The sequence below is a fragment of the Nyctereutes procyonoides genome, unplaced genomic scaffold (genome assembly GCF_905146905.1).
Source record: "Nyctereutes procyonoides isolate TBG_1078 unplaced genomic scaffold, NYPRO_anot_genome, whole genome shotgun sequence".
Taxonomy (NCBI): Eukaryota; Metazoa; Chordata; class Mammalia; order Carnivora; family Canidae; genus Nyctereutes; species Nyctereutes procyonoides.
In genome coordinates, this window is record NW_026575037.1 from 6,363,844 (window position 1) to 6,381,894 (window position 18,051).

Below are 18,051 nucleotides of genomic sequence, written 5' to 3' on the forward strand. Positions count from 1 at the left end.
TGACATCTCTTATCTTTGTCCTTGGGAGTGTGCATCGTTCATATTTCTTTATAAAACTTCTTAAATGCAGCATGGGGAAGGAAGAGAGATGTACAGATGCTCTCAATCCATTTGGTTAAGTGAAAGTTTTCATTTTCCTTTTGTGATATACAGAGATTGTGCCTATTAGGTGCCAGTCCCTTCCCAAATGCCTTCTCAACTACCCATTCATTTGTTCATCTGTTTTGTATTTTTTTATTCAAATTCAACTGATTAATCTATAATGTATTATTGGTTTCAGAGGTAGAGTTCAGTCATTCATCAGTCTTACATAACATCCAGTCCTCATTACATCACATGCCCTCCTTAATGCCTGTCACCCGGTTACCCCGTCCCCCCACCAACCACCCCTCCTGCAACCCTCCTATAGTTTGTTTCCTATAGTTAAGAGTCTCTCATGGTTTGTCTCCCTCTCTGTTTTCATCTTATTTTATTTTTCCTTACATTCCCCTATGTTCATCTGTTTTGTTTCTTATGTTCCACGTATGAGTGAGATAATATGATAATTGTCCTTCTCTGATGACTTATTTCTCTTATCTATTTGTTTTTTAAAAGATTTTATTTATTTATTCATGAGAGAGAGAGAGGCAGAGGGAGAAGCAGGCTCCATGCAGGGAGCCCGATGTGGGATTCGATGCTGGGACCCTAGGATCATGCCCTGAGCAGAAGGCAGATGCTCAACCACTGAGCCACCCAGGTGACCACCCTTATCTATTTATTTAACCAGATTGTGTTTGTTTTTTGGTACCCCACCCCAGCCTCAGAGCCGGGTGGAATATTCATGGAAACAGACCAGTTAGAGGTCAATGAGATAAAGCTTGTCACTAACAGATGCAGGACTCAAATCTGGGATTTTGAATCAGACCCAGAGCTCTTTCCACACAGGAAGCCAAGTTAAAGATTCCTGTACTGACTTCCAAAGCTCTGACCTGGGCAGGACACAAGGAATTTTATTTCCCCAGGGAGAAGATGAGTACTGCCCTCCGCAGGGCCGGGAACAGTGGGGAATGTGGGGGTCATTGGTAAGGAGACAGGAGGTGAATGGTTGCCTGTCATGGGTGTTCCACCAGTGTGATGTCACTGGAGAACCCCTCAGATGCCTTGTGATTCTCAATTCAGTGCAACCCACCAACCCAAATACGTGTAATGCCCTCAGGGCTAAGATTTCCCCCAGGAGTGATATGGATCAAAGGGATATGGATATAAACCTAACAGTTCCCCCCAACCAGTGCCCAAGCCCCCAAAATTTGACCCTCTTAATCCCCTAACTTGAAATTGGATCTTCACTGAGGCTGGAATAGAATTTCTAAATTTTTGAACAGATGTTTAACATCAGAATTCATGAATAAGAAATTCGAATCCAGGGACGCCTGGGTGGCTCAGTGGTTGAGTGCCTGCCTTCAGCCCAGAGCATGATCCTGGAGTCCCAGGATCGAGTCCCAACTCGGGCTCCTGGCATGGGACCTGCTTCTCCCTCTGCCTGTGTCTCTGCCTCTCTCTCTGTGTGTGTGTCTCTCATGAATAAATAAATAAAATATTTTTTAAAAATTGGAATCCCTGGGAATTCTTAAAAATTCCCCAAATCCTAGTTATTCTTAAAACACCTCCAACAGGGGTGCCTGGGTGATTTGGTCGGTTAAGCTCAGTCAGTTAAGCATCTGCCTTTGGCTCAGGTCATGTTCTTAGGGTCCCTGCTCAGTGGGGAGTCTGCTTTTCCTTCTCCCTCTTTCCCTCTCCCCTGCTCATGCTCGCTTGCTCTCTCAAATAAATAAATAAATAAAATCTTTAAAAAAGGGACACCTGGGTGGCTCAGGCTGAGTGTCTGCCTTCAGCTCAGCTTGTGATCCTGGAGTCCCTGGATGGAGTCCCACATCAGGCTTCCTGCAGGGAGCCTGCTTCTCGCTCTGCTTATGTCTCTGCCTCTCTCTGTGTCTCTCATGAATAAATAAATAAAACCTTTTTTTTAAAAAAGTCTTTTTTAAAAAGCCTCCAACATTCTTCATACTCTTTACTGACAAGTATATCTTAAAATTTTTGTTTAATGTATAAAAAATGCTAAGGTTAGGGACACCGGGGTGGCTCAGTGGTTAAGCGCCTGCCTTCAGCCCAGAATCCTGGAATCCTGGAATCCCTGGATGGAGTCCCACATCAGGCTCCCTGCATGGAGCCTACTTCTCCCTTTGTCTGTGTCTGTGTCTCTGCCTCTCTCTCTCTCTCTCTCTCTCTCTCTCTGTGTGTCTCTCATGAATAAATAAATAAAATCTTTTTTAAAAAATGCTAAGGTTAGTGGTACTCACAAAGCACCACTGGCTACGATAGAGATTCAAACACTGGAAAACATCAACGCACCTCGTCAGGTAGTATTTGGATATGCAACATTCAGATCTTTTAGCAAAGAGAATAACACTACAAAATCATGTGTGGAAATTTACCACACATTGATTTATTTTGCTTTCAAATATTTTTTCCCCCTTGGGACTCCACTCATAAGATTTCTAAAAGATATACTGAGTGTGTAAACCTATTAATATTTATTTTGTTTGCAATACTGCTCGGTACCAGAATAGGGCCACACACACACACACACACACACACACACACAATATTAAAAGAGCTGCAAGCAAGACCGATTATATGATGAGCACATCTCTCCCATGTGTTCCTGTTCCTGTCCTCCAAAATGTCAACCTTAACCTTCAAATTGGCATTATTAGTGCTTTCCGCTCCTGGTTTCACTTGACGTCAGTGGGATCCTTCAAACCCATCACATCTCTGTTGATTAAGCTTCAGTTCTCACAGGAGAATGACAGTATTTTTCCTGTTTTCCCAGTTGATTTTTCTCAGGATTCATGGTTTGGAAAACACAGGCTGATTTCCCAAGAAGTGCTCAGAAGAAATCCCTGCATAAAAAATGCCTGGCTGTGAGTTAGTTGGTCTTTGCCTGATTTCTAAAGGAACAATCTTGTTAATCAAAATAACATCACAAAGCAGAGCCCCCCCTTCCAAGGGAGGGGATGCAGGAGGGTTTGGCCTGTTTACCTAGTTGCTGCCTCTTCCTGGCAGTGCCCTGGCCTCCACAGACTTGGGGCCCCTCACACCCAATGCAGTCTTTCTCGTTCCCTCAGGGGCCACCACCTGGGAGCAGTCAGATCCCCCAGCCCCGTTCCACCCTTTCAATTCAGCATTCATTGAGCACCAACTATGTACCAAGAACTCTGCTAGGTGCAGGAGACACAGCTTCTGCCCTCGGGAAGTGTGGTGTCCTCCAGGGACCAGCTCAGGATGGGGTCTGGTGGAGCCAAGTGGGGAGGTGGCCATGACCCCAGCCTTGGCCGCCAGTTGCCCCAGCCTCTACCCCATTTCTCCAGCCAGAGCTTCAACCCTAATTCCAGGGAGAAAAGCTCCCAGGAGATCCTAAATCTGTTTTCCTTGGAGATACGATTACTGACCTTGGACTCTGGTCATAGCTGAGGGTACACCGTAACACCTGCACGTGACTTTGTGTCTCCAGGGCCCTCAATGGGAGGAAGGGAAAGGCATGTTCAAAGAATCCTCTTTATTTCCCATGTCTGTGGTCTCCAGCTGTCAAATCTGTGGAAAGCCTAGAAGGGCCGTATGGTTAGATGAAGGAAGGGGAAGGCCCCAGAGAGGCTGGGCACCCAGATCTGCTTGGCCTTCCACCTAGAAGTATAAGCTTCAGGCCACATAAAGCCTAGATCTGGGCCTGGGCCTAGGTTTGGGGCTCAGGGGTTATACCAGCCAGTCCTGGCCCTCAGAGCTCCCTGGGAGCCCTAGCCCACTCTACCCCCACTCAGAGTCTCCATCCTGGTCTTCATCCCTTAGGCCCTGGGAGCCATCAACAGCCTGAAGCCAAGGAACCCCTAGTTGCTCTGAGGAGTGGGGGTACATGAGCTGGTGAGATATGCATTTGCTGGATTCGAGCTCTGGGGGCTTTCCTCCCACAAAGCCCTCTGAGAAGGGTGGTTGGCCACCTTCCTGGTGTAGGGTGAGCTTCCTGGGCCTTGTAGCCTAGCCCGAGTGTCCCATAGTTATTGAAAACAGGACCAGCAGAGGTGGTCTACAGCTGATTGGAACTGCCAGATGTTCCTGGGAGTATGACACCCTCTCTTCCCAAACTCACATAATTCAGACGTCGTCCCTGCTCTGATAGATCTTCCTGCCTACCCTACATCAGTCCAAATGAGCGCCTACTGTTTGTAAATTAGCACCAAGTCAGCTTGTGCACAGCAGCTGGGCAGGGCCCCATGTTGCCTCTCAGCGAAACCGTGTGACTGTGGAAATATCTGCTGCTCTTCCTCCTCACCCAGACCATGGGCTCCCTCTTCCCTAAAGGGCCACGTTGCTTCCAGCCTCAGGGACATTTTCTCCTTCAGCCAGAATTCTGCACAGTCTGCAGAGAGAGCGGTAGGGTTCCCCAAGTCCGGACCAGTCGCGCCAACCCAAGCATGAAAGCACACTGACCCCGTGTGGCCACTTGTGGGGGTGCAACACCAAGGAGAACCCACGCGGAGAGTGGGCAGCAATGTGGTCCCCTGACCCTTTGACCTCAGCAGGGACCCCTTCACGCCCTCCCTGATCAGCCCAACTCTGGCACTAATCACAGCACAGGACCCCCAAGGAGGGATGTGGCCTCCTCAGGACCTACTAACCGCTCTCCTCTGATGACAGGTCCCTGTGAGGCACTCTCAACTTTGTGCTATTTGGGGCTGTGGCTCCATAGACCACCTGAGCTCAGCATGGGGGTAAGGAGGAGTGAGCCACAGAGGGGGTGTGATAAGCCCAAAGAATAGGGAGGATTTTGGCAGGGGGAAGGGGAGCAGAGTCCTCTATCTCACTCATGCTCAGGCCCCAAAGCACAGAGTACAAACATAGCGGCGAATGCTCACTTAGTGATGTGGAATCCACAGACACAGCACACCTGCCTCCTAGGTGAGGGGACTGGCCTGAGCAGAGGCAGGCAGGCAGGAATGGGGAACATGCATGGAGGGCTGACCAGTGAGCTGCCTCTCAGCGAAGGTTCCAGGTGGCAAAGGGCCTGGGTGCTGCAGTCTGAGCTAGGAGGACTCATGGGAATAGAACCTGGCGATTGTAGCATTTCTGATTCCATTTGCTTTCCTAATATAGCAAAAACAGGTTCTGTTTCTAGACATTCGTTCTTCATTGACACACTGCAGTCAAGGACCCATAAATAGAAAGTGCCATGCTTGGGACAGCCGAGAAAGGAGAGGCTCAGAAAAGCCAAATACCATGTCTCAAGTCAAAGCCACTCTGTAAGCAGCCACACTGGGGTTTGAACAACACAATAAAAATATAGCACAGGCAAGACTGTTGGGCTCCTGGGTCCACGCCCAGTCCCTCTCCACCCTGTAGCTTCTAAGGGAACAAAAGCCTAACTTGTGTCTGGGGTTTCTGCCTCCCCCACTCGATCCACTTTCTCCAGCCATAAAAAAAGAATGAAATCTGGCCATTTGCAATGACATGGATGGAGCTAGAGGTATTATGCTAAGCAAAATAAGTCAATCAGAGAAAGATAAATACCATATGATTTCACTCATGTGGAATTTCGGAAACAAAATAGGGGTTCCCAAGTGGCTCAAGTGGTTAAGCATCCAACTCGTGATTTCAGCTCAGGTCATGATCTCAGGGTCATAGGATCGAGCCCTGTGTCCAGCTCCACACTCAGTAGGGTGTCTGCTTCTCTCTCTCTCTCTCTGCCCCTCCCCATGCTCATGTGCTTTCTCTGTCTCTAATAAATATTTTTTTAAAAAGTGGGGAAAAAGAAAGAAATCAAGAAACAGACTCTTTAGAAAACAAACCAATGGTTACCATAGGTGAAGATGATGAGGGAGTGCACTTGTGATGAGCACCCAGTGATATATGGAAGTATTGGATCACTATATTGTACACCAGGAACTAATAGTAAACTGTATGCTAACTAACTAGAACTAAAATTCAAACTGAAAAAAAAAATCCACTCTCCCCATTGCAACAGAGTTGCTGTCTAAAAGGCACATCTGATCATACCACTTCCTGCTCAAAATGGTTGGCAGCTCTTCCCTGGTGTCAGGGTAAAGCTTGAGCATTTATCTTCACATCTCACGCTGCCCCTTACTCTGGCCACAGCATTCCACCCTTCTCTCCTGTGGCAAGGGCCCTCAGCAGCTCTATAGCCCAGCACCTCTCAGACCTGGATGTGCAAACATCTGGAGATTTTTTTAAGATCTCGTTTTTATTTATTCATAAGAGACACAAAGAGGCAGAGGGAGAAGCAGGCTCCCTACAGGGATCCTGATGTAGGACTCGATCCCAGGACCCCAGGATCATAATCGGAGTCAAAGGCAGACATGTAACCATTGAGCCACCCAGGTGCCCTCACCTGGAGATTTTTATTAAAATGCAGATTCTGATTCACTAGGCCTGAGGTGGGGCTAACAAGTTCTCAGGTTGTGCCAACTCTGCTGGTTGACAGACCATAGATGAGTGACAAGGTACTAAACAGGCCATATCCCCTTTACCTTTGACCTCTGCCTAAACTGTTCTTTTGGTCTCAAACCTTCCACTTTGCCCCATCTCCTCCCCCCATCACTTTGACCTGACTGCTAATCCTCTTCCTTCTCCTAGCCTCAGTTTTGATGCCACCACCTCCAGGAAGCTTTCCAGCCCCCTTTGAGTCTGGTTAAGGGCAATGCCTCATTCTTTCAAGCAACAAAGAGAAATCTGAAATAAGTGAAATTATATGATATCTTGGATTGGTTTTTAAAATACTCAGGGAAAAAAAGTAGGGGCAGGGAATGAAAAAAGAATAACAGAACATTGATAATTATTGAAACCAAGTGATGGATATGTCAAGATTCATTGTACCATTCTCTCAACATTTGTATATGTTTGGAAGTTTCCAAAAGAAAACGTTTTTTTTAAAAAAACAAAGCCTGGGGGAGGAGTGTCCGTCATGTGCCTGTGTCTCCCTAGCCCTTGGCTGTCCTCATCCCCAGTCCAACGCTTATCCTACTGCACTGTGAGCTGCATACTTTTGCTCGAGGGCTGAGATTGGGCTGTGTTTTGTTTGCTTTTGTGCACTGGCCTCTAGCACACTAACTGGCACAAAGTAAATTTGCAACACATTTTGTCGAATCAATGAAAATCCTGCCAGTTTGTGATAGTTGGCAGAAAAGAAGCAAATCCTTAAAAATATATGTGTGTTGAAATAAAACAATGCATGTTGTTCTGCCTAATGTAGAGCCATGTTGCATCTGCTCCTGGAATCCTCTGTGAAGGCCAAAAAAGATTTAACAGCACTTGAGAGAATCAATTTGAAGTGGAGAAGAGAGCACATGCAGACATGTCCCTGTTGTCTTGTTCTTAACAGAAGCTTGTGTTTGGCCAAATAGAAGACGCAGAAGTGGGGTGGGGGAGAGGGAAGGGGTGTTTTGTGCAGGGGAACCTAAAAAGAAAGAAAAAGGAATGAGGCAATGGGCAGAATAGGGAGATTTCTGGGCCCCATTCCAGTTGAACTAAAGGACTAACTTAGAGCCGGAGGTTGAAGACCTGTCGAGATGCCTGGGTGGCTCAGTGGTTGAGCATCTGCCTTCAGCTCAGGTCGTGATCCCAGGGCCCTTGGATCGAGTCCTGCATCAGGCTCCTCGAAAGGAGCCTACTTCTCCCTCTGCCTATGTCTCTGCCTCTCTCTCTGTGTTTCTCATGAATAAATAAATAAAATCTTTTATAAATAAATACAGACAGATGGACAGACTTGTCTTTGTAGAACCCTGAGTATCGACACAGCTAATGAGCCCGAACTCCATTTCCTACACCCACCTGCTCAGACCCAATGCTGCTGTAATACTTGGTGATCTCACGGGGACCCCCCCGCAAGCAGCAGGGGACAGGAGAAGAGCATCACCTCAGTTTTCTGGCTTGAACAACGGGGTGAGTGGGGATGCCATTCCAAAGCACAAGAAACACAGTGGGAAGAGCAAGCTCAAATAAAACATGGCAAGTTCACGCATGGAGACTTATTGTTCACTAGATGGTCCCCCTTTACCGTGGGTGATGACAAACCTAGAAGGAGCTTACTCAGGTCCATGACAGGGAGCAATATTCCATGACTCATCACCTTCAGAGGCAGGATCAGAGACCAGAGCCACACACAGATACACAGAAGGGTGGGTCCAAGAGTCAAGAGAGACAGAACTTAGGGAAATTAGGATGCATTGTGGCAAGCTTAAAACTTCTGAAGTGGACAGCAAGAAAGGCACTAGAGAAGAAGACACCCAGATGGTAAACAGACATGCAAGAAGATGCTCAACATCACTCATCATCAAGGAAATGCAAATCAAAACCACAATCAGATATCACAGCACATCTACAGAATGGCTAGGATCAAAAAGGTAAGAAATAGGGGCACCTGGGGGGGCTCAGTTGGTGAAGTGTCTGCCTTCGGCTCAGGTCATGATCTCAGGGTCCGGGATCAAGCCCTGCATTTGGCTCCCTGCTCAGTGGGAAGTCTGCTTTTCCCTCTGCCTCTGCCCCTACTTGTTCTCTCTCTCTCAATAAATAAATAAAATCTTTCTTTAAAAAAGAGAAAAAAATAACAAGTGTTGATGAAGATGTGGAGAAAAAGCAATGCTCAGGCATTGTTGGTGGGATTATAAATTGGTATAGTCATGTGGGAAAGAGTATGCAAGTTCCTTAAAATATTAAAAATAGAAATACCATATGATCCATTCATTCTACTACTGGATATTTACCTCCCAAAAAAGAAAAAATGTTAATTTAAAAAGGTACATATACCCCTATGTTTATTGCAGCATTATTTACAAAAGCTGACATATGGAAACAGTCTAAATGTCCGCTGAACAACGAATGGATTAAGTTGTGTACACACACACACACACACACACACACACTCACACTGAAATGTTACTCAGCCATAAAAAAGAGATCTTTCTTTTCTATTTGTGACAACATGGATGTAACTAGAAGGTATTAAGTTAAGTGAAATAAGTCAGAGAAAGGCAAATACCACATGATTTCACTTATGTGTAGAATCTAAAAAACAAAACAAATGAATAAACAAATAAACAAAAAGCAAAAACAGACCCATAAACACAGAGACAAACTGATAGCTGCCAGAGCGGGGGAGAGCTGAGGGTTGGGCAAAATGGGTGAAGAGGTGCAGGAGATACAGGCTTCTAGTTATGGAATAAGTAAGTCACAGGGATGAAAGGTACAGTAAAGGGAATATAGTCCATAATCCTGTAACAGTGTCATATGGTGACAGATGGCAGCTACACTTGTGGGGAGCACAGCATAATGTAGAGACCTGTCAAATCACTACTTTGTACACCTGAAACCAATGTAACATTCTGTGTCAACTATAATTCATTTTCAAAATGTATGTATTAGGTAAGTCATACACAAAGAAAGTGAAGTCCTTTGACAGCACATCTTTGTCCAGGAATGGCAAACCTTACACACTTGATTTCATGTTCAGAAGCTGACTGGCTTCCACTAAACCATGCATTTTTTGAGGACAGTCCCAACATCTTACCCACGTCTGTACAACAAGCCCCAGCACAACATCTACTTCAGAGCAGGTGCTGAGTCAATGTATGAAACATTAGTGAATGACATGAACGCACTTGCAATGGTATTGACTTGAGCTCCACCTCCAGGCTAGAATGACTGGAGGCTTTACCTTGCAGACCTCACCTGCTTGGCTGAGGCCTATCAGATATGGGCCTGGTACCTGCCTCACCAGCTACTTCTTTCTCTCTTTGTGCTCCCTCTTGGGGTCTCTGGTCCTCATTTGCTCTCATTCTTCTCTGGACTTCTCTGCTGCTTGCTCCGCTAGCTCCCAGCCATAATTCCTCACTCCACATCCAGGTCTATGGACTTCAAATTTAGGAGTAGTGAGATTGGTGCCCTTTGAACCATGTTCATTCATTAAACAAATATCTATTGAGCCCCTCAAAATGTACGAAGCACTGTTCTGTCAAGCATTGAGAATATAGTAGTAAACAAAACAGATAAGTTCCTGACCTCATACAGTTCATATTCCGATGGGGAAACGCTGTATTATTGCTAAACAAATGAACATGCCCAAAACTTTCTGAAACCTCTGGGTGCATCTTTAAAGGCAATCATTTACTCCCTCACCAACAGTGTTAAATGGGTAAAGCCTGATCCATGTGAACTGCCATGACAAAAACCACCACAACCATGACCGACATTTGGCAGAGCTGGGATTTGAACCCAAGCAGTCTGGAGGTGGCACTCATGGATTTGCCTTTCTGCTACACTTCCCAGGGACAGGAAAGGAAAATTATCTCATTAAGAGACAATGTGCAATGTTGAAATGGTGAAAGAAAGACCTTGGGATCAGGGGTAAGTGAGAAGGCATGATTTCCCTCCATCCTAAACCACTGGTGCACATGCGTGTGGGTATGGGTGTGGTATGGGGTGTACAGAAGCACAGATGCACACACATGAATGCACACATGTTCCTTGAGCCTTAAGCCCAGAACTCATGGCCCAGAACTCATGGCCAACCCCATCTCCTTCTCCATGGCTTTGGCTAATCCTTCCTAAAGCTGGGAAGAGAGTAGGGCACTCAGGTGACTGGCTGGTGAACATGTCATTGAAACTAGTCTGCTCAGTGACATTTGTAGGGCTAATGTTAGTTACTTGAAGCAACTATCATATTCCTTCTATAATAATTTAAGATGGTATTTTTACTAATGAAAACCAACACGGAGTATTTACTATGCTGGGCCTCCTTTAAATATGAATTATGTATCATCTTTAGAAAAGGCCAACCTGGCTTTAAAAGGTTCAAGAGAGCCTGCTAAGTCCTTACTCCAACCTTGTTTAGCTATATTACTTATGCTAAATTTATAAATTAAATTACAATTTCAAGGCCATTGCCCATTGGTAGGTGGAATTGCTAGATGATATTTAATACAGGTGAGGTTGGCCATCCCACAACTTTTGCATGGCAGAGAGAAGAGAACCAAGAAGATTAGTACCAGGGGAGTAGCTTCTGAAATAGCTCCAGCTACCTACCTTTCCCTGAACCCTATCCCCACCTTCAGGAATCCTATGTAGATGGAACTGGGTTGGTGTTCTGACACACTGTCCCATTAGTTGTCACAAATGAAATGTTTAAAAACCATGAGTCCCACCAGAATGGCTAAAGATTGAAAGTTGACCATAGTAAGAGGAGCAATAGGAACTCTCATGAACCGCTGCTGATCAGAGCGTAAATTAGGACAGCCACTTTGACAACTCTTTGGCAAAATAGTGAACACATGGGCAGCCCCGGTGGTGCAGCGGTTTAGCGCCACCTGCAGCCCAGGGTGTGATCCTGGAGACCCAGGATCAAGTCCCATGCCAGGCTCCTTGCATGGAGCCTGCTTCTCCCTCTGCCTGTGTCTCTGCCTCTCTCTCTCTCTCTCTCTCTTTCTCTCTCTCTCTCTCTGTCGCTCATGAATAAATAAATAAAATCTTTAAAAAAAAGAGTGAACACATGTACATTTTATGAGCCAGCAACTCTATACCTAAGTATAGATTCATATGAAGTTCATGATTATGTGCATCGAAAGACATATACAAGAAGGTTCATAGCAGCACTTTTTGTAAGAATCCAACTGGAAATAACCCAAATATCCTACTACAGAAGGATAACAACTCTGTGGTGTAGTCACTCGATGGAGTGCTCTATAGCAAGAAGAGTAACTGGTCTACAACCACATGCAATTATGTGGATGGCTTAGTCAATATAATGTTGAGCGAAAAGGTTAGAGAGAAGAGAAATACAACTGCATGATTCCATTTATATATCCCTGCATATAAAGTTCAAAAACAGGCAAAATTCATCTATGCTGTTAAAAGCCAGGATAGTGGTTACCTTTGAGAAAGACCAAATATAGATTGGGAGAGGGCAGATAGGGATTCCTGGGATCCTGGAAATGTTCTATTTCTTGACCCAAGTGGTTGTTACCGGGGGGTGTTCACTTTGTGCTAATTTATTTATCTATAAGCTTAGAATTTTTAAACTTTTCTGTAAACATACTTCATTTCAATAAAAGCTTTAATGGGTAGTCTATATTCCTAAAAAGACAGATGATGTACATATAACTTACATAGTCAGATAGGATCACAGGCCCAGGGGTATAAGCAAGTGAAGTCTTCTGGCTGTCCCATAAGTCCCCTTGGAGAGACTGCTGGAGGACCCAGATGTTACAACTCCCTCAGAGGTGTCTCACTGCATTAAAGAAGCAGTTATGTCGCTGGGCAGAAACCTGTCTCATTCTGCCCATCAAAAAGTCTTTACTCAATAAAGAGCCTGGCCAGTTGTGAAAAGCAGTCAGCCCTGTGATCCAGGAGGAAAGGCCAGTCCCTCCCCAAATCCCAATCTCCTAATATTTACCAAATACTGGGAGGACCTTTGAGGTGGGAAGGCCAACTCTACAGAACCTTCCAGGCCATGCAAGTTTTCAGAGAGGACAGCTCCTCTCTCTCTTCTTCCCATTCACACCCAAAAAAAGCATCATTTGCCCCTGGTCCAATGTCAGTTTTCTCTCTGAGGTGATCACTAGCTAAGTTTAGATACTTGATACAGCTTCCATTCTCCTGCAAAGAAGTGACAACACAGATAACTTAATTTTTAAAATAGACAAAAGATTTAAACAGGCACCTCACAAAGGAGGATATCCAAATGGCCAATAAACATATTAAGATGTTCAGTATCTTTAGTCATCAGGGTAATTAGAATTAAAACCACAATGAGATCCTGCTATCCTTTTTCCAGAATGTCTAAAATGAAGACCTGACGGTGCCAAATGTTGGGATGCAGACCACTCTTCCACATTCCTGCTGAGACTGCAAATAGGTGCAGCCTTTGGAATACAGTTTGGCACTTTCTGCTGATACTAGACTTACACAGTCATTCTACTCTTGGGTATATACCCAATGGAAATGAGCGGTATCCACCAGAAACACAGAAACATATAGATAAGAATATTCAGAGAAGCTTTATTTCTACCAGCCAAAAACTGGATCCAACCCAAGTATCTATCATAGGAGAGTGAATAAATTATTTGAGGCATATTCCTATAATGTAACATTATTCAGCAATACAAAAAAGCCTGAGATGCTGCACTACACATGAACCCGGCAAATTTCACATTATGTTCAGTGAAGTGAAGGCAGACACAAGATTATACCGTATGATTCCAAGTAAATGCAGTTCTCAAACAAGCAGCACTAATCTATGGGGATAGAAGTCAGGATAGCAATTCCTTTGTGGGACTAGGGGGTATTTACAGGGAGGAGGTGCTAGAAATGTTCCACATCTTCACCTGAGTGGTAGTTGCATGGATGTAACTATATATCTAGTTTTACAGAGAAGGTGGCACATAAGCTATACTTCAATGAAAATATGAAAGAAAGAAAAAACAAAGGAAGAAAGGAAGGTAAGTAGAAAGGAAGGGATGATTGAAAGAAAGATCATCTGAACTCGGCCCTCTCAATTGCAAAATGGTACAGCCACTTTGGAATATAGGCAAATTCTTTTTTTAAAAAAATATTTTATTTATTTTATTTGAGAGAGAGAGAGAGAGATCGAGAGAGCACAAGCAGGGGGAGGAGCAGAAGGAGAAGCAGACTCCCCACTGAGCAGGGAGCCCTACGTGGGGCTCAACCCCAGGCCCCTGGGATCATGACCTGAGCCAAAGGCAGATGCTTTTAACCATCTAAGCCACCCAGGTGACCCCACAGGCAAATTCTTAAGAAGTTAAACTTTCACCTCTCATGTGACCCAACAACTCACTTTTGGTATCTATCCTAGAGAAATGTGAATTTATGTCACATTATACCCTACATGTGAATGTTTATAGCAGCATTATCCACAACGGCCAAAAACTGGAGACAATGAAGTATCTTTCAGTGACGAGTGAGCGAACCATTCCATCCATACAATGAAATGCTTCAGCAACACAGAGGAATGGGTTCCTGATGCTTGCAGCAACGTGGGTGAATCTCCAATGCTTTATGCTGAGTGAAAGAAAATCCAGCCTCAAAGGCTGCATACTACATGATTCCATTCACAGGACATTCTGGAAAAGACAAAAATGTAGGAACAGAGAACAGGTTAGTAGTTGCCAGAATTCAGGGCTAAGGGAGAGGTCTGAATACAAAAGGGGCAGCATGAGAGAAATCTTTGGTGTGTGGGAAGTGATCTGTATCCTGCTGGAGGTAGTGGGTACAAGAATCTGTGTGTGTCTAAAAAATGCATAGACTCTACACCAAAAAAAAAAAAGTGACTGACTCTATGCAAATTCAAAATGTTCATAAAAGCCCAAACAATAGACAGGGAAAGCCCACAGCAAAGCCCTGCCCTCTCCTCATGGACCCTGGCCTTCACTCCAAGCTCAGAGAAGGGGGCAGAGGCCTTCCAGGACTGGGCCGGTGCCTGACTCCGAGCAGCCTGTCACGAGCTTACTTTCTCCTCCCACTCTTACTGCGATTCAGGAATGATCACTGTCCTCTGAAATGCCATCAACCTCCCGCCCGTCCCGGTGCCTTGGCTTTTAATTCTTAGTCCTCACCACTCAGGCACAGCTAAGCTGCCTCCATGGCTCCCTAAGGGAGAATTTATCCTCTGAGATCATGGAGAATGCAGAGTCCTCTTGGAGGCACGGGGGAAAACTAGATGCATCTTACTCACAGTGCAGGCCTCCTCCCAGCTGCTGGGCCCAGGACATGAGCTGTTACTGATGCACACGGAGAGGTCCGCAGGGCAGGGACTGCAGGCTCAGTTAGCCTTGGCCTACGCCCTCAAGCGCATTCCCTCCTGGAAAACCCCAGGCCAGGCCTCCCCTGACCACCATGCCCTCCTTCCATCTCCCAGGGACATTTCCTTGATTCAGCAAAGAGTTGCCGCTTCCTGGGCATTAGGACAGTGAACAGGATGGATTAGGACCCCACCCCGGAGGAGCTCGCGTTCCCCTGGGCGATGCTGCTGCTAACTATGGACACATGCACTGGAGTTTCAGAGGAACTCAGGGGCGGGGCTGGAGGGCGCCAGGATGGTAGTGGAGGCCTTGCCGGGAGATGCCTTGGAAGCCCCTGCTCCCTGGGTGCTCCTGAGCACTTTGCATTCTTTATGGCCTCTCCTTGGGAGGGCTGCCAGTCTTAGCAAATCGAATTATTGCCTGGGACATACTTATACCAAAGGCCCGTGATTTGTTAATCTGAAATTCAGATTTAAGCGGCTGCCCTGTATTTTATCAGGCTACCCAATGTCTAGGGGTTTATACCCTCAGGATCCAGCACTGGGGCTAGGGATTTATACCCTCAGGATCCAGCACTGGGTTATTGAGTACTCAATAAACAATGAAAGAATGATCCAGTAAATGGATTCATGAGCAGCACTCATTACCCTTTGTTGCACTTTTTATTTGCATAGTAACTCCCCGGGACAAGGTAATGTCCTCCCCTGGGCCTGGCTACAGGCAGCCTAAGGGGTGGCTTAGGGGGGTTGTAACTACCTCCCACAATCTCCACCAAAGCCTCCTCTACTTCCCCACAGAATAATAAGACAAACATTTTTAAATGCGATGACAGAGGTAATATGGAAAACTAACATTTTTTTCAATCTTAGGCCCATGAAAGCATCTCTGGAAATCTTTGCTATATTTATTAGTGTGTAGTGTGTGATGTAAGAAGACACTGTTCCATGCAGTCCCCTGGCTACCTGCTTCCAACCAAAGCTCAATCTCAACAGCGGAGGGGCTCAGGGGAGCCCCGTTGGTTGGCACAAATAGCTTGCGGGTAGGTGTTTGTCATATGAATGGGCAGCAGGAACAGACCTTCTTGTGATTCTGGGTGTGTAGGTCTGTCTCCCCACCCAACTGGTGGCCTTCATCATTGCCAGGCCCAGCATGTGGCAGCGGCTCAGGAAATGTGGGTTGGAAGGCTGGCTATCAAGAGCAATACCTGAGAGCTGACACTAAAGCTTCCACCTCAGTGTGCTTCCACAGGGGAAAGTTTCTTCAGAAGCAAACTCCATATTGCCCTCTGGAGGTCAGCAATCAAGGCCCAGCCTGAGCCCCGGATACAAGCAGCAGAGCAAAGGTGTGGTCTAACTGTCCAGCAGGTTCTATGAATAAGCCCAGTCTTCACTCACACTTCATGAAAGGAGCACTGTCCCAGAGCAGCCTCAGCCCCTGTTGGTTTCAACTCAGAAGGAGAGTGTTGTTGCTGGAGCCTCTTTTGAGTTTTAAAAAGGACAAGGAAAGGCACTGTATAAAGTGTTTTTACTTCTGACTTTTTTCTTCACTACTCCAAACTGTTGGATGTTGAAAATGCAAGCATATACTTGTGAATTGCTAGTCTGTGTTTGTGTATGGAGGAGGGTAGAGACTTGAAGGGACAAAATTATTTTTGTTTTCCTTGTAAGTCTCTCCATAACTCAGCCTTCCAACTGAGCTTTCTGCATTTATTTCTGTGTAATTATGTCATTATTTGGTGCGTTTTATAACTGGAGATGTTGAAAGCTGCTTGCTCTCCCCCCACATTATGTGCTCAAGTCAGAAGGGCCAAGATGGCGGCCCAGAGCCCACCCCCACCCCCCCCCCCACCCCCCCGTGGAAGACCATCCCAGATAGACACCCTGATTTAGCTGGGAGAATGAGCACGGAAACAATGCATGTGATAGTGTCAAAGACTAACTCTAGACATTGAATTAATTATCAACACACTGTTTACTTGTGTATGAGGGAAGCCAGTAATTGATTTATTTCATATATTGAAGGCAAAATTACAAGTTAAATGAGAAATAGAGGAGAAAGGGGAGAAGGAAAAACCAAAAGCAAGTTGAACATGATGAACTTTGCCTTTTCTTGGGTAAGGCAGCTAACTATGAAGGTGCTCAGGATGTTCTGTCTTTGGTAGCTGGATGGGCCATTAGAGAAAATTCTAGTTGTTTATGGATTCTGTAGAGCTCCGGGGAGTGTAACTGTGCCATGTACGTGACAAGCTGCTTCTGTCTTGTCTGTCAGAGTCCTGGGTGAGCACCTCCATCTCTGTTATGCTCCACGACCCTCATAAAAATTTCTCGGTGACAAATGCCAACAGCCTAAATATCCAAAAAAGGGAAACCTGCTAAATAAATTACAGAATATCCTCAGCAGGGAATGCCAAAGACGTTTTAAAATATTGTGGTAGGGATCCCTGGGTGGCGCAGCGGTTTGGCGCCTGCCTTTGGCCCAGGGCGCGATCCTGGAGACCCGGGATCGAATCCCACGTCGGGCTCCCGGTGCATGGAGCCTGCTTCTCCCTCTGCCTATGTCTCTGCCTCTCTCTCTCTCTGTGTGTGACTATCATAAATAAATAAAAAGTTAAAAAAATATCGTGGTAATTTAAGGAAATACTGTAGTAAAAGAATATGTAATAATGTGGGAAACTGTTTGTGATATACTGATAAGTTAAAAATTAAAAATAGACTTCAAAAGAATATATACAAGGAGTTTTGGGTAAAGATGGTACAATAAACAGACGTGTATGCTCCTTTGGTCCCTCCCCAAACTCTACTAAAACAACAATAAAATGATTTTTTCCTAGCTATAATAAGCTCTCTGTTAGAACCATAGCAGAGATATTAATAAACATAGATTCTGTACAAAGGATAAAAAGAAAATGAAAATTTGCTTTAAAGCAAGACCAAAGAAACATAAACGTGGGCCTAAAAGGACAGCCTCAAAGGGTATCTTAAAAAATATACACCTGTGGGGTGCCTGTGTGGCTCACTTGGCTCGGCATCTGCCTTCAACTCTGATCATGATCTCAGGGTCCTGGGATCGAGCCCTGGGTCAAGCTCCCTGCTCAGCGGGGAGCCTCCTTCTCTCTCTCCCTCCACTATTCCCCCTGCTTGTGCTCTTTGGCTCTCTCTATCAAATAAATAAATAAATAAAATCTTAAAAAAATACA